At 39.5% G+C, this 22,575-nt stretch overlaps 1 pseudogene; it reads left to right on the forward strand.

Moving 5' to 3' along the window:
• LOC786425 (upstream-binding factor 1-like protein 1) overlaps window positions 1-6,119 on the forward strand; it is a 46,501-nt pseudogene extending 40,382 nt beyond the window's left edge.
• The last annotated feature ends 16,456 nt before the right edge of the window (window positions 6,120-22,575 follow it).

Genomic DNA, 22,575 nt, shown 5'->3' on the forward strand with positions numbered 1-22,575 from the left:
TGTCCAGTGTGCAGACAACGATCAGAACAGACAAGCTTCAAAACCAGTTTTCTTCTGAAGAATCTGGTGTCCACTGTCAGAAAAGCCAGTTTCAGGCAATTCCTGAAGTGTGAGGAACACCTGTGTGCGACCCACAAGCAGAAAAAGACGATCTTCTGTGAAGCCAACAAGAGCTTGCTCTGTTTGGTCTGCTCTCAAGGTCAGGAGCACAAGACTCACAGACATTGTCTCGCTGAAGAGGCTGCTGAGGAATCCTGGGTGAGTGATGCCTCTGAGAGCACTTAGGAAGCTTGAGGATGGTACACCTAAGAGAGTAAAATGATGATGCTTAAACCCTCTCTTTACTGAGTTGGTAAAGAATCCACCTGCAATGCAGGAGACCCCAGTTTGATTTTGGGTTGGGAAGGTCCCATGGAGAAGTGATAGGCTACCCACTCCAGTATTCTTGGGCTTTCCTCATGGCTCAGCTGGTAAAGAATCCACCTGCAATGCTGGAGACCTGGATTTGATCCCTGGGTTGGGAAGATCCCTTGGAGAAGGGAAAGGCTACCCACTCCAGTATTCTGGCCTAGAGAATTCCACGGACTATACAGTCCATGGGGTCACAAAGTGTTGGACACGACTGAGTAACTTTCACTCGAGTGCCACGTACAGATCTAGTTAACAATAATAAAGCAGTGAAGAATATAGAGCAGTATCCCTGCTTTATGGAACTTGTATCCAATGGCTGGCTGATGAAGCTAACTGAAATTACTTGGGTGATATATTATTATGCTATTGACACTGTTGGGCCTTAATTTTAAGAAAGAAACTGTAAAATCTACAAGTGCAAAAATACTTTTAATTGAATACAGGTTTTCTAATCCTGGACAAGAAGGAAGATGCACTACATTGGATTTTATAGAAGATAAACATAACTATATCCAAATTTTGATATAAGTGGCCACAGCAGCTGAAAATTAGTCATACCTTAGGCAGATAATTACCTATTGGTGTGTGGATTTTTAGTGTAGAATTTCATACAACAGATCATGAGTGAGGAAAAATAGGGACACCTGATGACCTGTCGTGGTCTGTTAGTGTCTCCCTCAAGGACCTTTATCTAATAATCATCAGTACACCCCAATCTTTGGGCTCTGAAACTCCAATGTATTTGCTTTTCTTGTACTAAAATTCATAATTCTTTTACAGGAAAAGTTGGCAAAGCAAATGACATCTTTATGGGAAAAGATTCAAGAAACTGAAAGAAATCTCAAGAAAAGTAGCAGAGGAACTGACCCTTGGATGGTAAGTAGAAGAACATATTTCTCTGAGAAAACAGATTGAGGCAGACAGTGAGAAACTTACCATTAATAAAGTGAGCTGAATTCAGAGAGTGAGTTGAACACCATCAGAAAAAAACCTTCTAAGCACCATTCAACCAACATTTTCATGCCTCTCAAGCTCTTTAGGATCCAGTGGATCAATAACTAAAACAAAAGACCCATTAGAAGAAAGTTCTAAGGTGGAGGTTTATGGTGTGATGTGGATGATTACATAGACGTGATTTAGGATCTCAAGGAAAATTTCTCAAATTTAAGATCAATTCCAGTTTTGAAGTTCAAGTAAATGTTTAAAGATTCATGGGTTATTTCAGGCACAGATTTCTGTCAGTCATACCTTCCAGAAAGTAAAAGGCATGTCATTGGGAACCACAAAGTGCTTCAATCTGATTAGTACATGAGCCCAGGTGATACAAAGCAAACACAAACAGCACTTTAAGGAGTGTGCCCATCACGGTGAAGAGTGACTGCTCTCTAGCTAGACAGTGATATTGGTTCAAGTTGGAGAAAATGTAACATGTTAAACAACTCAGGGGGAAAGGAACAAGGAGAAAGAGTTGGAGCATGAGAGAGTGAATCATTCAATACCAGGAGAAATATGAAATGGAATGAAGAGAAATGATCTTCCAAACAATATGGGAAGAAGCTTGTGAACTTATGGGGAGGAAGAAAACTGATTCATAGAGAAAAGAACACTAGAAAGAAATGATTGAGGCTGGAAAACTGTTCAAGGACAGGCAATAATTTTTAGAAAGATGTTTCCTGAGATTACCAACACTGAAAGTATTATGTAGCATGGCACTAAGAGAGAAAGCCAGGAGATACTAGGTGAAACACAAGCTTACGTATTAGCATTGAAATGAGGATATTGCATATGACAGATGAATCACCCATAAATTTCAATTGCTTACATGGGCTCTTTCGCATTTAACAGGAGGCATATGAAAGAAATGATTCATGAAAAGATTTTGTCCAAGTGTTTCAGGAACTCCTGAATTAGATGAAAGTTGTTTGAAGAAAGGGTAGGTTTGGTTTCTGATCAATTAAAAAGAATGAAAACAAGGTGAAGGAAAGAAGAATGAACTTGGCTTCTGAGATGAGGGAGAGCATTCATTTAGGATGGATATAGCTTCTTGGGAGAGAACATGAATCATAGCAAACTAAATGATGTTGAAATTCATCTCTCAACAGTTTTATGTGTATCGACATGGAGACATGATTAGGAGAACTTATCAGATGGCACCCCCATTTCTCCCAGAAGAAGAAGATTACTATGTAGAGAGTATTGTAAAAGAAGGCCAAAACATATACAATCAACTCAGAAGAAGGCAAGAGGAAATAATCAGAAAGAAGAGAGAGCTCCGAGAAATACACAAGGAGCTCATTCAAATGTGCTCTAAACCAGACGTGGAGCTGCTCCAGGTAAGAACTGAGGATGTGTTTGAAAATACATTACCTGACGTTCACACCTTTGACTTCCCTAACATGGTATATTTCTTCATCCCCTGCGACTAAGGTGGGATTCTCTCCTACTTGGAAATATTATAGATAAAGTGCAACTCATGCAAATTATGCCTGAGCAAGCTTTATAGCATTCTGATCCTAGATATTCCCCAGGAAATATTCCCTTTTCAAAATCTCCTTTTGTAACTTGCTTCTATTAAAACCAGAAAGGAACAGCTTATGTACTGATTCCATTTTTTGGTCTTCAAATGTGCAATGGGAGACATTTGGACAAAGCTCATATGTGTATGTATATACATATATACAAACACACATATACATGTATGTGTGTGTATATATGTGTGTGTGTGTATGTATATTTCCACTTCCTGTTGAGATACACCGGGTTTCAATAGACATTAGTTTGGAGTTTATTACACTTTGGGTAAAAGCCCTAGGAAAGATCAATATGCAGAGAGCAGAGGGTGAATCATCAGTACTCTTGTCCTTTCTCTGTTACACCTTTCGTTTTATTAACTCCTCAAAAAATACATTCTATCCATATAAAATATGTTGTCCCAGAGGGTTTTTTTTTTTTTCAAAAAGAAAAGGAAAACAGATTTCTCAGACTGTTTCTGGTGGTGGTGATTAAAACTCTACTGAAGTTTTGCAAACCCAAATCCTGGTTGCCTGTATATAAGGTCTAACTTGTCTTTTTTTTTTTTTTTTCTTGACAGGAATTGGAAGACAAACTGAAATGGTAAGATTTTTGATACTGAAGAGGGCACCTGGGGGCTCTGAAAGAGATGCAGCAGCACTTAACAAAGTGATGATGTAACTTACCTAGATAATGCTAGATTGCTTGTATACATTTGTCTGCACCTGTTTTGCTGAGTATGATTTCTTGCTCAAAAGGAAGTTAGCCTTTTTGCTACTGTGGCAGAGAGAGGTATTATCCAGCTCAGTGCAAAAATTTCTTAAAGGTCAGTAATTTCTGATTTAGATTTCAAAATCACCAGCACCTAGAGGTGCAAAGACTAGTTTTCCCCAAGTTTGAGGTTAGAGAGGCAATTACCTCTGAGAAATGGGCTGGAATCAGGGCAAGAAGAAGAATGAGAATAAATTTCCAAAAACAGCTCAATTCTATCCCATGAGGGTGGAAAAGGGATTTAGATGAAGAATGTTGAGCTGAAGAATGCTGTCTTATTGTAAAGGCTGTGTTTAAGAAGCCCTGGGCAGCAGAAGGATGAACCCCATCTTTCTCTTACAGGAGTGAGTCAGCACAGCTGCACGTGCCTCAGCCTCTGCTCCCAGAACTCCCTGCGCGCCCCATGTCTGGGCTGATGGACTGGCTCAACCACTTCCGAGGTGAGTGTCACCCCATTGGGGTGTCTGCCCTGCAGGTTCCTTCAGTGATGGTGTCCACAGAGTCTTTTCCTGCTTAGCTTTCACCTTGTGCAGGGGAACAGCCTGCAGATAGACAGGTGAAGACATATACGGTCACAAAGTCACTAAAATCCTTACAGAATACATGCAGGCTGGTGCAGATACTGATTTGATTCAGGCCTCATCAAATATTTTTAAATTTCATAAAATTTTGTGTAATGAAAAAAGTAACATGCTCCCAAAATGGCTTCTTGAGCCCTAGAAATATCATGACATACAATGTCAGCTGTTCACTGACTTCTAGAAAACTGGTAAATAAAACAGGATATTAAATTTCAGAGTTTAAGTGCAGTTAGAGTTTTAAAATATTTTTTAAGAATACATTTTCTTCTCTTTTTTATTTATATTATTTTAGAAGTATTTTTCTCTTTATTTAGTTTTAACCACACTGGGTCTTTGTTGCTTTGCACGGGTTTCTCTTGCTGTGGGGAGCCAGGTTACTCTTCACTTCAGTGGTTGCCTTCTCATTGCAGTGGCTTCTCTTGCTGCAGAACACAAGAGACTCTTGATGAGTGAGCTTCAGTAATTGTAGCATGTGGGCTCAGTAGTGGTGGATCCTAGGCTCAAGAGCACGGGCTCAGCAGTCATAATCCACAGGTTCAGTTGCTCCACAACATGTGGACTCTTCCCAGATTAGGAATGTCCCCTAAATTTGCAGGAAGCATCTTCTCCACTGTGCCACCAGGGAAGTCCTAAAAACATTTTGGCTTAAAAAGTTCTTAGGAATTGAAGGCATAAAGTGATTTTTCCATTCACATAATTTTACAAAATATATAAGCCTCAAAAATCAAATGTAGAAATCACAAGTAAGCAAATGGTTGGATGATGAAGCCACAATGAACACCATGATAAACTTCACCCTGGAGGGTGACTTAGCAGGAAGTGGAAGACTAGGCTTCAGTTTGGAACCACGGATCAAAGACAGAAAAGCCCTACAAATAAACTACTTTGAAGAAGCCATCCTTAGGTTGTACTTCTTCAGTGTCCATTTGCTAACTTAACTGAATGGTAGAGTGATCACCAATTGTCCATTCTACAATGCAGCTTTTTTCCTTGCACAGTGGTGGTGAAGGTGGGGATAAGATATGCTGTCATGGTCTTGGAGGTGATCGATGCCCAGGAGTCCAATCCTTTAGATGTAATAAATATACAATACACCCAGCCAGAAGTCACCTTGACCTCCCTCTAACTTATAATCTCTGAACTTGTAGGTAGTTTTTTCCATTTTAATTAGTTCTTTCTTCAGCAGATATGTCAGCAATATTTAAACCTAATACTTTCCGATCAGAACTGCCCTTCCAATCTTACAATATATTTCCAGTGAGACTCCAGGTGGACCACCTTCTCTGGTAGATAATTTGAATTTTAACATTGATTTTGACTGGCATTTTCCCTCATCTCTCCACAGTCAACTTTTCACTCAGTAATGAAGTAAGCAGTCAGCACATCAGGTTGTTCGATGATGCAAGACGTCTGACGTATGAACATGACAGCCTCCATGCATCTTTGGATGGTGGAACATTGAAGTATTTTGCCTCATGGGGAGACCAGAGCTTCACCTCAGGCAAACAGTACTGGGAGATGCTTGTGGACCGCTCTTGGGACTGGGCTGTAGGTGTCTGTAAGGATTCCTGGATAAGGAAGGACGATGGCATACTGGACACGTCCAACAATGACAACTTTCTCCTTGTGTGTGTGAAGCAGGATGACCATTACCAACTCTGGACCACAGCCCCCACCACGCCTCTGTACATAGAGAGACCTCTGGGCAGGGTTGGGGTGTTCCTTGATTGTGACAGTGGGAGTATTAGTTTTGTGGATGTTGCCAAGCGCACCCTCCTTTGGAGGTACGATGATGGCGTGTGCACTTTCCCTGTCAGGCCCTTCTTCTGCACCGGCCACAGGTGAGGATCTGAGTCACGGCCCAGACGGGGTGCTCAGGACTCCTTCTCTGAGGGAGCCCTTGTCCACTGCAGCATATCAAGGAGACTTCCTGATCTTTAGGCTCTTTCTACTGTAATGCAGCTTCTTTTATTGTTATTTGATGTGAAGATAGTGTCAAATGCACACTTCACTTGGTTGTCCTCCATATTGCTGACAATAAATTCTTCTCTTGTTACCATGTGTCCAGAATATATGCTGTGGGTTTTCACTTCCTTTATGAGCTTCCTAAATTCACCACAATATGATCATGTGCTTCCCACTTCCTGGAACTCAATACAGGAACCCAGAACCTGCACAGCATAGGCAGACCTGGTCACCAACCAGGCCTACATCAGCCTGCAAACTTCTCCTGCTTCCTCATAATCTACTGCCCTATATACATCTATTCAACCTCAAGATGAAATCTGATTTGCAGGGAAATTGCCATTGCCCTGGAAACCGGGGAAAGCATTTCTTTTAGAGAACTCAGGATTTGCATGTCTTTTTCTATTACAATAGTATAAGGGAAAAGACAGACAGAACAATCTCCTAAAGGATGGACGCTATGGCTTCCCTTTGGCACATCTGAAATACCACCATCATTATCACCATGCTTGAGGGCCATTATTAAATAAGGGCTACTTGAAGACACCTAGTGTGATTTACAACCATGGATATGATAACCCAGAAAGTTAAGTCAATGAGGGTGGGATAAGCAGGATAAAGTGACAATACATATTCTCGTTGGGATAAAGCTGGATGGTGTGGAATTTCATTGCACTACATAGCATGGCTCACAATTAAATACATTTGAATTATTTCTGAGACTTTTCCGTTTAATATTTCCTGAACAAGGTTTTAACCACATGAGTAATTGAAATCAAGAAAAGCAAATCTGCAGATGAGTGGTTTACTATATATTAAAAAAAAATAATCTAGAGAAAGGGGTTAGAGAATTGTTTGGACTTTGAATAATTTCCAAGTTTTCCTGTTGGTCATGTTACTCTGGAACACAGGATTAACATCTGGGTCATCAAAAAAGAAAGAAAAAACATAGCAAGTTATGAACCTTGTATACCATGGGGCCTTGCATAAATATGAATTTCCACTCTAACAAAGGTTGAGAGAATCTGTTTGAATTTGTCATATTGTCAATAAAGCATTATATGTGGGTTATTTCTGGAAAACAACAGGATTTTTGAAAGTAACCAATTAATGCAATTGCCTTATATTAATGTGTGTGAGGAAAAATCAGACTGATAGTTGAAAGAAAGGATGCCATGAACATACTAGTGCACATCATGAACTGAAATGAAAGTGAAAGTTGCTCAGTCGTGTCCAACTCTTTGCAACCCCATGGAATACAGTCCACGGTATTCTCAGGCAAGAATACTGGATTGGGTCACCTTTCCCTTCTCCAGGGGATCTTCCCAACCCAGGGATTGAAACCAGGTCTCCTTCATTGCAGCAGACTCTTTACCAGCTGAGCCACAAGGGAAGCCCAAGAATAGTGTAGTGGGTAGCCTATCCCTTCCCTAGGGGATCTTCCCAACCCAGGAATCGAAACAGGGTCTTCTGTATTGCAAGTGGATTCTTTACCAACTGAGCTAAAAAAAACTAAAACAAAATAAGTTAATAGATGCTTAAGAATAATTTAAACTTATGTTAATTTAAACATAAATTTAAATCATATTAGTAGCTGCAAATTTTGTCTTAAAGCTTTGGAGTGTCTTTAAAGGTCACCATCTGGACAATAATACATCATCACTATTAATGTTTTTTTAAGAAAACTGGCAAAACACAGTAAGAGATAAACTGTAGGTATAAAAAGTCAAGTATGGTCATTATTTCTGATGTAACAAATGTTCACCTGAAACACACTAATAAACAATAAAGTAAAGAAAAAAAGAGTGTACAAAAAATAAAATAACTAAATAAATCACTAAGATTTCTTCTGGGAACAAGATTAATATTCAAACTCAATTTTTTCATATATAAAAGATACAACTACTTATGAAAGATACAATTGTTTATGAAAACAAAAAAAAGGAGAAAAGCCAGGAACCTAGAAGGGGAGAAAAGAACAAATAATGAGAGAGCCTTAATCTTAAACAGATTTCCAGTATCATTCATACATCAGTGGGATATGTATTAGTGACAAAGAGTCAGGATTTCTGCTAAGAATAAATGCAGAAGCTGGCTGGAAAACAAGTGGAGTACCTCATTCAAAGGAAACATGAATTTTTTTTCTAGTTTTACTTTTCTAAGTCAGAAAGAAACACTTTATTGGCAGATCAGAGCTTAAATATACATATGGAAATATTTCTGCCCCAATCTATTCACTTCCAGCAGGAGAGTGGCCTACTTTTATATTAAGGAAGTAAGGAAGTGAGATACCAAGATTTTGGAAACTTTCTTAATGTCACCTAGCCCATCTCTCATTAAAATTTCCCCACTGTAGTTCCAGTACAGGGGTCCATGAGGAGAAATCCATAGAAAAGGAATGGCTCATAGAACAATGATGAGAACATTGCAGTTGGTAATTATGATTGGGGCTTTACTTTGTAAAATGTTTCCTTTATAAACTCCTTGGTAATTAAATTTGTTGCAATGAGAAAAATCATAAAAGTACATGAATAAAAATAAAATAAGCATGCAAGCAAATTTTATGAACAAAATCATGCAAGTTGATGATTGTTGAAGGTAGATGACAGTCTGGAGGGCAACTAGCAAGCAGCGGAAACTGCACCTCACATGCTATCAGGAGTAAAGAGCAGAAAATTACTGATGATACATTTCTTCTAAGAAAGTGCATTTATATTTTCTTCCTAAATGTAAATTTTCCAAGCTGGTATCTCCAAATAACCCAGGCAAGGCCTTTAATTAGGTCTAAGAGTGGTCCCCTTCTTCCTTGAACCAAGAAGAAGTGGAAGTAAGTTTTATTCCTAAGAACTTGCAGCAATAAAAAATCACCATTTTCCGTGAAAATTTTGGGTACATCTATATTAATATACTGAGAGTTGTGTTGTCAGTCAATGGACCATAAATAACATTTATACTACTACTACTACTACTAAGTCACTTCAGTCGTGTCCGACTCTATGCGACCCCATAGATGACAGCCCACCAGGCTCCCCTGTCCCTGGGATTCTCCAGGCAAGAACACTGGAGTGGGTTACCATTTCCTTCTCCAATGCTTGAAGGTGAAAAAGTGAAAGTGAAGTCGCTCAGTCGTGTCCGACTCTTAGCGACCCCATGGACTGCAGCCTTCCAGGCTCCTCCATCCACGGGATTTTCCAGGCAAGAGTACTGGAGTGGGGTGCCATTGCCTTCTCCAATAACATTTATAAAGTTAAGCTAATAGGTATCATAAGTGTATCAGGTTTGTATCAGTTAGGGTTCAATTATAGAAGGAGAGAGAAAGAAAGACAGAGCTCATGTTCACAGGGAATTTGCTCCTGTGATGGTTACGGAAAAGTGTGAGGACAGGAGGGCACTTCCTCAGGGAGGGTAAACACAAGCAGGCTGGAATCTGAGTTATTCAGGGCAGAGCTGTTGCCTGCAGGAGACTGAGGCATTGGGAGTAATGCTGATCCACATACTGTCTGAAATTTTATTCCATGAATTACTATACATCTTTTAAAGACCTCCTGTTGATTAAATCAGTGCATCTGCATAATCTCCTTAGATTAGAGTCTATATCATGGATTTACACCCTCCAAACCTCTTCACAGCATCACCTAGATTAATGTCTGCTTGAATAATTGCAGGAGATGTGAGTGTTTTACAAAGTGGCTGGTGGATTACCTTAAATCCTAATATTACAGCCTAGTCAGATTGAAACAACAGAAACCCATTACAAGACCATATGCCATTAAGCATAATTAATTATAAATCTCACGCAAATTTTATCAATTTAAGTTTTGTACATAGAACTGCCCACCTACAGAATGACCTAAATATACACTATATTTCTCAATAAATGCAACAGTTTAGAAAACACTAATGATTGCAGTGATAATAATATGGTAATGCTAATAATATTGAAATTTTGGTACCTTAAATCATGTTATGTGATCTTGGCTGACATCTGTGCCTTTTAATCTTTAATGTTTGTTGCAGTCCTCTAATGGACCAGAACCTGGTGGTCTGGAGTTGACAATAAGAAAGTAAAGGAGAGAAAGAGGCTGATATTCCTTGGTTTACACAGAAAGCCAATAAAGCCCCTTGCACAGGGGCTTGCTCTGTTCATGGAGGCTGCAGAGCGCCTTCTTGAGAGGGTCTTAGAAGCCCGGGCAGAAAGTGAACTCAGAGTGCCTCTGCGCTCCAAAGAAATAGCCTGAAAGAGAGAGAGAGAAAGAAAGAGAAAGAAAGACACGGGGACCAGAGCTCTGATGGCGCAAAGGTGTTTTAATCAACATGGTGTGGGCATATATACTGTAGTTATTTTCAGCAAAGATAAAGATTAAAATTCTAGACTGACAAAACATAGGCAATCCATATTAGAGAGAGAGAGTTGTAAATAATCACTTTTATCATATGGTTCATAAAAAGGATCAGATCAGATCAGATCAGATCAGTTGCTCAGTCGTGTCCAACTCTGTGCAACCCCATGAATCGCAGCACGCCAGGCCTCCCTGTCCATCACCAACTCCCGGAGTTCGCTGAGACTCATGTCCATCGAGTCAGTGATGCCATCCAGCCATCTCATCCTCTGTCGTCCCCTTCTCCTCTTGCCCCCAATCCCTCACAGCATCAGAGTCTTTTCCAATGAGTCAACTCTTTGCATGAGGTGGCCAAAGTACTGGAGTTTCAGCTTTAGCATCATTCCTTCCAAAGAAATCCCAGGGCTGATCTCCTTCAGAATGGACTGGTTGGATCTCCTTGCAGTCCAAGGGACTCTCAAGATTCTTCTCCAACACCACAGTTCAAAAGCATCAATTCTTTGGCGCTCAGCCTTCTTCACAGTCCAACTCTCACATCCATACATGACCACAGGAAAAACTATAGCCTTGACTAGATGAACCTTTGTTGGCAAAGTAATGTCTCTGCTTTTGAATATGCTATCTAGGTTGGTCATAACTTTCCTTCCAAGGAGTAAGCATCTTTTAATTTCAGGGCTGCAGTCACCATCTGCAGTGATTTTGGAGCCCAGAAAAATAAAATCTGACACTGATTCCACTGTTTACCCATCTATTTCCCATGAAGTGATGGGACTGGATGCCATGATCTTCGTTTTCTGAATGTTGAGCTTTAAGCCAACTTTTTCCACTCTCCACTTTCACTTTCATTAAGAGGCTTTTTAGTTCCTCTTCACTTTCTGCCATAAGGGTGGTGTCATCTGCATATCTGAGGTTATTGATATTTTTCCCGGCAATTTTGATTCCAGCTTGTGTTTCTTCCAGTCCAGCGTTTCTCATATTAAAGACAAATGACACAAATAAATTTTGTGTAAAATACTGAAAAGTGTAAAGAAAAGTATAAAGTACTAAAGTACTGAAAAAATTAAATTTTATGTGTTCTTCAAGTAAGCTGTCAAGATTTTGACATTGCCAGATTTCACAGAGTTCATGATATATCTATATCTATATATTTACTTTTTCTACATGATTTAAGGAGTTTCCATGTGTTATAGATAAATAATAGCTGTTGTTCTTCATAGAAGCACCTGTTTGAACTCCCTTTTGTATTCATTTCCTATTTTCTTGGAGGAAAGAAAATGAAAAGACTCCTTGTATAGAGACCCTCTGCCTCTCAGGGCATGGAAATCCCACATGCTAGTCTGATTTTTGCTCTTTCTGCAGTGGATAATGTTCTGACTCAGACAATGACCACTCACAATATAAGACTTTCTGAGATGACTGCCATTGCCTGTCTAGACAGCCCAGGGTGGAGAGACTCTTGTGGTGTGGGGAGCTCACGCCTTCCACTTCCCAGAGGCAGTACTGAAAGGCGGATGTGACCCACTCCTCTGACTGGACTGTGAGAGTCTGTACAAACTGCTTGACAAGTGATAGCGCTATCAGTATTATTCTGAAGAAGCATTTCTTCTTTTTCTTATGAAGGTGAACAATCATTAATTTCTGCCCCCCCAGCTTCCTACCCATAGTTCAGTATGTGAAAAGGCCTCTGCATAGGATTGGATTGTTTCTGGATTCTGACAATGGAGCTGTGAGCTTCTGGTGTTTCCAGAGGATCCCTCATATATAGCTTCCTTCTTTCCTCCTTCTCCTCCCATCTGGAGCTTTCTGTTGCTTAGGTCTCCATGAAATGCCAAGTTCTGTGACAGTTTATTTGGTGACTTTATATCTGAGGAAAATACAGTCCTGAAACATCACGTGAGGCTACAGGATGATACCTGTCTGTCTCTGATCTCACTGTGATTTAATGGAACAGTATGATTGTGTGTTTATAAAGTAGCATAACCAGGTTGAAAGTATAACTTTGTTAATTAAGTTATCTAATAGTAAAAACGCTTGTGGAGCATTTCTCAAATATAATCAGTGGATATTTGGTTTACATATAATAGTTTTATTAGAATAAAAGTAGCATGCCATAAGTTTCATGTACACTATAAGAAATGTGTCTTCTTTGCATAGTTGAATCATATTTGAGTAGACGGATAATGTGGTATATATTGCAGCCTCATAAACTAAAGAAATAACTCAGTTTTTCTTGAAGAGTAACCTCGTTGTGTGGATTCAAGTAGTTGACAGACATTGTGAAACCCTTTCTCTTTGTCCAACATTTAGACTTTCTCTAAACCCTAGTCATTCACCATATTATAGCTCATCAACAGATTATCCAGGAAGTTTTTCCTGACTGTACAGCTCAGCTTCAGTTCAGTCAGTTCAGTGGCTCAGTCGTGTCTGATCCCCTTTGAGACCCCATGAATCGCAGCACGTCAGGCCTCCCTGTCCATCACCAACTCCTGGAGTTCACTCACAGCTCAGCTTAGTTTCTATTAAAACATACTCTCTGGTGAGATAACATCTTATCATAATATTCAACAGAATTTCTTTAAATACCTAGGTGCATTTTACTAGGGGACTGCAGATTCTGAGAAAGTAAGCACAGTCTTTGCCTTATTTACTTCTCTGTTCCCACTGTCCAGTTCAGCACTTAGAACGTGGCACACAATAAATAAAGGTGAATTAATAAGCAAATACATGAGTGAAAGAGTTAAAACTCTGAAATATTATTCTGTGGTTATTGAAGTTTTCCAAAATCTACCGAACATATTACAAATAAAATAATAATGAATAATGTCAACGAGATAGGAAACTGATTTTCAAAGTCACAACCAAAAAAATTTCATTAGCTTGAGATATGAAATATCTATAGTGTAATATTATTATATGGGGCTTCCCAGGTGGCACAGAAGTAAAAAATCTGCCTGCCAATGCAAGAAACACAAAAGTTGCGAGTTCAATCCTTGATCAGTAAGATCCCCTGGAGAAGGAAACAGCAGCTAATTTTCCTCAGGTTGTAGGTAACAGAGGCAAGTGCCTCTGAGAGTCATGACAGTGGAAGCAGACAGGCAAAAAGAAAAATGAGAAAGATTTTCTAAGAATGATACAAATTCACCTGATGTTTCTGCCTGATTAGTATAAAATGAGAAAAAGTTCTGATGAACTTTTTCAGGTTAATGTGTATTAGTAAACATTGATGAAGCCTTTGGCACCAAAAGAGGAACTCTTGCGGGAATCCTCACTGCAGTAATGAGTCAGTCTTGCTGTCCATGTGCGGGCCTGTGACCCCGGAGCCTATTTCAGGAGCCATCACTGGGCGATGGTCAGGCTCAGCCACTTGCTGTGAACTTGCAGCAATACACAGGTCACAACTTTCCTGTGCTGTGAAAAGCAATTAGAGAAACGTAGCTGTGATTTCCCTACCCTTTATAATCTCACAATTTTTACAATATTTCCCAGTTTCTTCTGTAGATTTGCTGACTGTGCTTGAGACTGATATTTTTCCAATCAGAACTCCAAGCATGTCATAGCCTGTTATTTTTTTCCAGAAAGAATCTAGGTGGAGGCTCTTCTATGAGAGACAACTTCATTGTTAAAAAGGATTTTACTGGACTCCCCTGTGGTTTCCAAGGTGTAAAGTTCCTAACAGTACAGGACAGCGCCCTCTCCTGGTCTCCTGCCTCTCCTGGTCTCCTGCTCTCCTCCACTATGTCATCTAAAAGTGAAGGTCACTCAGTCCTGTGCAACTCTTTGCCACCCATGGACTATACAGTCCATGGAATTCTCCAGGCAAGAATACTGGCATGGGTAGCCATTCCCTTCTCCAGGGGAATCTTTCAAACCAAGGGATCAAACCCAAGTCTCCCACGTTGCAGGAAAATTCTTTACCAGCTGAACCACAAGGGAAGCCCAAGAATACTGGAGTGGGTAGCCTATCCCTTCTCCACCGGATCTTCCTGGATTAGGAATTGAACTGGGATCTCCGGCATTGCAGCTGGATTCTTTACCAACTGAGCTATCAGGGAAGCCCGTATGTCATGTAGGTTTTTGGTGTTTTTTTTTTTCTCCTGATGACTCAGTGGGTAAAGAATTCACATAAAATGTAAGGTAGGGGACACATAAGACACGGGTTTGATCCCTGGGTCAGGAAGATCCCCTGGAGGAGGAAATGACAACCTACTCCAGTATTCTTGACTGAAAAATTCAACGGACAGAGAACCTTGTGGGCTACAGTCCAAAGGGTCCCAAAGAGTCAGACGTGGCTAAGGACACGTGCACTGTGCACACCAAACACGTATTTTGGAAACTTTCTCAAATTTCCTAAACCCTTCCATGGCAATAAGTTTTTAACTCCAGTCTATCTGATTAATTCAAACTTCTCTTACTCTAAAGAATTGTGGTCAACATGGGACGCTATTAAGTGAAATGAAACTTGGAAATTAAGACAAAAATCGCTTAAATCTCCCATTAAAGAGCTGTAACTTCCTAGACAACCTGCTCATGTTGGTGGTAGGAATGGAACAGACAGGAAACTGAATGAGAGCGTGGAATTGTGGGAGGAGGAGAGGGAAGGGAGCAGCATGGTTTCAAATCTCACCAGTCTCCTCTGATACAAGCTCCTCTCATGTGCGCACACACACACACATATATACACAACACACAAGTGTGCATACATATATATACACAAAAAATATGTATATATATGTGTGTGTGTGTGTGTTTCATATATATGTCTTTACATATTTCATTCATGGTGAAGTCACACCATGGTTTACACTTGTTATCCATGAAGTTGTTGTTTGGAAATAATTGAACTCCCCAAATATGAATTTCATACCTTCATTTCATGAACAGTATAATAGTCCTAATTTCATTGACCCATCCAGGCTCATCACCCACTAGATTTACTTGTCTGTCTGAGTTTGCCTGTATTTGCTCTGTGACACTTCTTCAGAAGGCAAAGTCCTTCAGATTCCATTTTTCGACACGGGACACTCAGTATCCCCAAAATACCACTGACTGCACTGAGATAGCCCTCTAGTCTCTGACAGGTATTCTCAACCTCACTGAACTAAAATTCTTTCACGTTTTATTTTTTTCATTCAGTTCTGCATTAAAATTTTCCCTCAGAATATTTTTATTTGCTTATTTTTTGTTTTGTTCTTCTGTTTAGCTTACACACTATTGCTTTTCTCTCTATGTCTGTGACTCCACACACAATAGCTGTCGTTGGTTTTCTCTAAGACTCCTGATCCTCATTACTTGCATATGACCACATACCTTCTCATTCTATTATTCAATATGTATGCACAGTGGAAATATTGATGTTAGGTTGTGGAGTTAAACATTATGTCATTGTTTTGTACAAGATTGACTAGAAAATAATAGACAATTTGTGAAAGAAATATTATATTGTCTGTTAAGTTTGGGCAACTATCTCTTCAGGTTTTCTTTATTATACTGTGTTTCCATTCTAGTCCTCAAAACATTTTTCTATTTATTCAATGATGGGCCATGATACTTCATCAGGGAAGGTTACTAGATGAGAAAGTTATTCAATTTTATTGGACTATCCTTGATTTTCAAGGTTATTTTAGTTTCTCTTGTACAGTCTGGTGAATCAATTCTATACATACATGTATCCACTCTTTTTTATAAAGGATTTTTTCCCATACAGGTCATTACAGAGTATAGAAGAGAATTTCCCGTGCTACACAGTAGATCCTTATTTCTGACAGTTTCATGCATAGTAATGGGTGTATGATCATCCAGATCCCCACTTTATACCTCCCATCCTCCACCCTGTTTCTTAGCGCCTGGAAACCTAAGTTTGTTTTCTCCAGCTGTGTCTTTCTTTTGTAAATAACCTCATTGGTACCATTATTTTAGATTCCACATATGGTCACTATCACAAGATATTTATCTTTCTTTTTCTGACTCAGTCACTTCTCTCCTGAGTTCACCCTGGACAGAGAACCACCCTTGGGGCCTCCCACAGGAGGAGGTGGCAGGTGGGCAAGTGCAATGCCAGGGAAACTGCAGGGTTCAGGAGCAGCGGAGCTCCTGAGAGCCTCCATGAGGCCGCAGCCCCAGAATCCACATGAACCAACCCCCTCCAGCTCAGTGGTCCAGAACCCCTGTTTCCAACACTGACTCTCGCCAAGACCCGCACATGGTGCCCGCGGATCTGAGTTCTTTTCTGACACTCGGGCCACGTCTGTCGGGAAACAGTATCCTCAGGACGGCCGGAGTCTGGGGCCCTGTCAGGCACTTGCAGACAAAAACATATTGGGGTTCCCTGGAGCAGCCCATTTAAGATCCAGGAATAAGGCCATTCTCGCATGGCCATGCACGTCCTCCTGACTCCCTACTGGGCCTTTGGGTTCCTGGGCAGACAGAAACCAAAATCCTTCCCAGAAACGCGGGGTCTGAGCCCTGTGGCCATGCGGACTTGGCGTCCCTCCCGAAGCCCCTGGAACAGGGGTCTGAGCGCCTCCAGCCCCATGTGCCCCCCTCGGGCGGGTCCCTCAGTGGCGGGGCTGGAGCCCACTGACCACCAGGATGGCCCGGGCTCAGACCCTGGCAGACCAGGCTCTCCTGAAAGACTCGCTGCTCTCGGGGAAGGCACATCTCTGTAGAAGGAGGTGGCTCCATCAGCGATGATGCCAGAAAAAGGACTCCAAACGCCCATCTCCAGGGGGAAACCTTGACCCTGAGTTGGGGTTGGGGCTGCTTGTCTCCAGCCCTGCAGGTCAGAGAGGCCTGAGGATCTCTTTCTGCTCTCCCTCCCACTGCAGTAGCCTTGGAATTCTGGCCTGTAGGAGTTCAAACTATGTAGCTGAAGCCTTTATATACTGTTTTGGATTCAATATTTTTCTGGAGCAACACTTACATTTTTTGTTATATGTTTATTTTTCAAATAAAAATCAGTAATGGTAATTTCAAACATCACACTTGTATCATCCTCTGAAAGGCTCACATTGTGAATGGTAATTTTCTTTTTTTTTTTTAATTTTATTTTATTTTTAAAATTTACATAATTGTATTAGTTTTGCCAAATATCAAAATGAATCCACCACAGGTATACATGTGTTCCCCATCCTGAACCCTCCTCCCTCCTCCCTCCCCATACTATCCCTCTGGGTCATCCCAGTGCACTAGCCCCAAGCATCCATTATCGTGCATCGAACCTGGACTGGCAACTCGTTTCTTACATGATATTTTACATGTTTCAATGTCATTCTCCCAAATCTTCCCACCCTCTCCCTTTCCCACAGAGTCCATAAGACTGTTCTATACATCAGTGTCTCTTTTGCTGTCTCGTACACCGGGTTATTGTTACCATCTTTCTAAATTCCATATATATGCGTTAGTATACTGCATTGGTGTTTTTCCTTCTGGCTTACTTCACTCTGTATAATAGGCTCCAGTTTCATCCACCTCATTAGAACTGATTCAAATGTATTCATTTTAATGGCTGAGTAATACTCCATTGTGTATATGTACCACTGCTTTCTTATCCATTCATCTGCTGATGGACATCTAGGTTGCTTCCATGTCCTGGCTATTATAAACAGTGCTGCGATGAACATTGGGGTACATGTGTCTCTTTCCCTTCTGGTTTCCTCAGTGTGTATGCCTAGCAGTGGGATTGCTGGATCATAAGGCAGTTCTATTTCCAGTTTTTTAAGGAATCTCCACACTGTTCTCCATAGTGGCTGTACTAGTTTGCATTCCCACCAACAGTGTAAGAGGGTTCCCTTTTCTCCACACCCTCTCCAGCATTTATTATTTGTAGACTTTTGGATCGCAGCCATTCTGACTGGTGTGAAATGGTACCTCATAGTGGTTTTGATTTGCATTTCTCTGATAATGAGTGGTGTTGAGCATCTTTTCATGTGTTTGTTAGCCATCTGTATGTCTTCTTTGGAGAAATGTCTATTTAGTTCTTTGGCCCATTTTTTGATTGGGTCATTTATTTTTCTGGAGTTGAGCTGTAGGAGTTGCTTGTATATTTTTCAGATTAGTTGTTTGTCAGTTGCTTCATTTGCTATTATTTTCTCCCATTCTGAAGGCTGTCTTTTCACCTTGCTAATACTTTCCTTTGATGTGCAGAAGCTTTTAAGGTTAATTAGGTCCCATTTGTTTATTTTTGCTTTTATTTCCAATATCCTGGGAGGTAGGTCATAGAGGATCCTGCTGTGATGTATGTCAGAGAGTGTTTTGCCTATGTTCTCCTCTAGGAGTTTTATAGTTTCTGGTCTTATGTTGAGATCTTTAATCCATTTTGAGTTTATTTTTGTGTATGGTGTTAGAAAGTGGTCTAGTTTCATTCTTTTACAAGTTGTTGACCAAATTTCCCAGCACCACTTGTTAAAGAGATTGTCTTTAATCCATTGTATATTCTTGCCTCCTTTGTCAAAGATAAGGTGTCCATATGTGCGTGGATTTATCTCTGGGCTTTCTATTTTATTCCATTGATCTATATTTCTGTCTTTGTGCCAGTACCATACTGTCTTGATAACTGTGGCTTTGTAGTAGAGCCTGAAGTCAGGTAGGTTGATTCCTCCAGTTCCATTCTTCTTTCTCAAGATCGCTTTGGCTATTCGAGGTTTTTTGTATTTCCATACAAATTGTGAAATTATTTGTTCTAGCTCTGTGAAGAATACTGTTGGTAGCTTGATAGGGATTGCATTGAATCTATAAATTGCTTTGGGTAGTATACTCATTTTCACTATATTGATTCTTCTGATCCATGAACATGGTCTATTTCTCCATCTATTAGTGTCCTCTTTGATTTCTTTCACCAGTGTTTTATAGTTTTCTATATATAGGTCTTTAGTTTCTTTAGGTAGATATATTCCTAAGTATTTTATTCTTTCTGTTGCAATGGTGAATGGAATTGTTTCCTTAATTTCTCTTTCTGTTTTCTCATTATTAGTGTACAGGAATGCAAGGGATTTCTGTGTGTTGATTTTATATCCTGCAACTTAACTCTATTCGTTGATTAGTTCTAGTAATTTTCTGGTGGAGTCTTTAGGGTTTTCTAGGTAGAGGATCATGTCATCTGCAAATAGTGAGAGTTTTACTTCTTCTTTTCCAATTTGGATTCCTTTTATTTCTTTTTCTGCTCTGATTGCTGTGGCCAAAACTTCCAAAACTATGTTGAATAGTAATGGTGAAAGTGGGCACCCTTGTCTTGTTCCTGACTTTAGAGGAAATGCTTTCAATTTTTCACCATGGAGGATAATGTTTGCTGTGGGTTTGTCATATATAGCTTTTATTATGTTGAGGTATGTTCCTTCTATTCTTGCTTTCTGGAGAGTTTTTATCATAAATGGATGTTGAATTTTGTCAAAGGCTTTCTCTGCATCTATTGAGATAATCATATGGTTTTTATTTTTCAATTTATTAATGTGGTGTATTACATTGATTGATTTGTGGATATTGAAGAATCCTTGCATTCCTGGGATAAAGCCCACTTGGTCATGGTGTATGATCTTTTTAATGTGTTGTTGGATTCTGATTGCTAGAATTTTGTTAAGGATTTTTGCATCTATGTTCATCAGTGATATTGGCCTGTAGTTTTCTTTTTTTGTAGGATCTTTGTCAGGTTTTGGTATTAGGGTGATGGTGGCCTCATAGAATGAGTTTGGAAGTTTACCTTCCTCTGCAATTTTTTGGAAGAGTTTGAGCAGAATAGGTGTTAGCTCTTCTCTAAATTTTTGGTAGAATTCAGCTGTGAAGCCGTCTAGACCAGGGCTTTTGTTTGCTGGAAGATTTTTGATTACAGTTTCAATTTCCGTGCTTGTGATGGGTCTGTTAAGATTTTCTATTGCTTCCTGGTCGAGTTTTGGAAAGTTGGACTTTTCTAAGAATTTGTCCATTTCTTCCACGTTGTCCATTTTATTGGCATATAATTGTTGATAGTAGTCTCTTATGATCCTTTGTATTTCTGTGTTGTCTGTTGTGATCGCTCCATTTTCGTTTCTAATTTTATTGATTTGATTTTTCTCCCTTTGTTTCTTGATGAGTCTGGCTAATGGTTTGTCAATTTTATTTATCCTTTCAAAGAACCAGCTTTTGGCTTTGTTGATTTTTGCTATGGTCTCTTTTGTTTCTTTTGCATTTATTTCTGCTCTAATTTTTAAGATTTCTTTCCTTCTACTAACCCTGGGGTTCTTCATTTCTTCCTTTTCTAGTTGCTTTAGGTGTAGAGTTAGGTTATTTATTTGACTTTTTTCTTGTTTCTTGAGGTGTGCCTGTATTGCTATGAACTTTCCCCTTAGGACTGCTTTTAAAGTGTCCCACAGGGTTTGGGTTGTTGTGTTTTCATTTTCATTCGTTTCTATGCAAATTTTGATTTCTTTTTTGATTTCTTCTGTGATTTGTTGGTTATTCAGCAGTGTGTTGTTCAGTCTCCATATGTTGGAATTTTTAATAGTTTTTCTCCTGTAATTGAGATCTAATCTTACTGCATTGTGGTCAGAAAAGATGCTTGGAATGATTTCTATTTTTTTGAATTTACCAAGGCTAGCTTTATGGCCCAGGATGTGATCTATCCTGGAGAAGGTTCCATGTGCGCCTGAGAAAAAGGTGAAATTCATTGTTTTGGGATGAAATGTCCTATAGATATCAATTAGGTCTAACTGGTCTATTGTATCATTTAACGTTTGTGTTTCCTTATTAATTTTCTGTTTAGTTGATCTATCCATAGGTGTGAGTGGGGTATTAAAGTCTCCCACTATTATTGTGTTATTGTTAATTTCTCCTTTCATACTTGTTAGCATTTGTCTTACATACTGCGGTGCTCCCGTGTTGGGTGCATATATATTTATAATTGTTGTATCTTCTTCTTGGATTGATCCTTTGATCATTATGTAGTGACCTTCTTTGTCTCTTTTCACAGCCTTTGTTTTAAAGTCTATTTTATCTGATATGAGTATTGCTACTCCTGCTTTCTTTTGGTCCCTATTTGCATGGAAAATCTTTTTCCAGCCCTTCACTTTCAGTCTGTATGTGTAACCTGTTTTGAGGTGGGTCTCTTGTAGACAACATATGTAGGGGTCTTGTTTTTGTATCCATTCAGCCAGTCTTTGTCTTTTGGTTGAGGCATTCAACCCATTTACGTTTATGGTAATTACTGATAAGTATGATCCCGTTGCCATTTACTTTATTGTTTTGGGTTCGAGTTTATACACCGTTTTTGTGTTTCCTGTCTAGAGAATATCCTTTAGTATTTGTTGGAGAGCTGGTTTGGTGGTGCAGAATTCTCTCAGCTTTTGCTTGTCTGAAAAGCTTTTGATTTCTCCTTCATACTTGAATGAGATCCTTGCTGGGTACAATAATCTGGGCTGTAGGTTATTTTCTTTCATCATTTTCAGTATGTCTTGCCATTCCCTCCTGGCTTGAAGAGTTTCTATTGAAAGATCAGCTGTTATCCTGATGGGAATTCCCTTGTGTGTTGTTTGTTGTTTTTCCCTTGCTGCTTTTAATATTTGTTCTTTGTGTTTGATCTTTGTTAATTTGATTAATATGTGTCTTGGGGTGTTTTGCCTTGGGTTTATCCTGTTTGGGACTCTCTGGGTTTCTTGGACTTGGGTGATTATTTCCTTCCCCATTTTAGGGAAGTTTTCAACTATTATCTCCTCAAGTATTTTCTCATGGTCTTTCTTTTTGTCTTCTTCTTCTGGAACCCCTATGATTCGAATGTTGTAGCGTTTAATATTGTCCTGGAGGTCTCTGAGATTGTCCTCATTTCTTTTAATTCGTTTTTCTTTTATCCTCTCTGATTCATTTATTTCTACCATTCTATCTTCTAATTCACTAATCTTATCTTCTGCCTCTGTTATTCTACTATTTGTTGCCTCCAGAGTGTTTTTAATTTCATTTATTGCATTATTCATTATATATTGACTCTTTTTTATTTCTTCTAGGTCCTTGTTAAACCTTTCTTACATCTTCTCAAT

The sequence above is a fragment of the Bos taurus genome, chromosome 29 (genome assembly GCF_002263795.3).
Source record: "Bos taurus isolate L1 Dominette 01449 registration number 42190680 breed Hereford chromosome 29, ARS-UCD2.0, whole genome shotgun sequence".
Classification (NCBI taxonomy): domain Eukaryota; kingdom Metazoa; phylum Chordata; class Mammalia; order Artiodactyla; family Bovidae; genus Bos; species Bos taurus.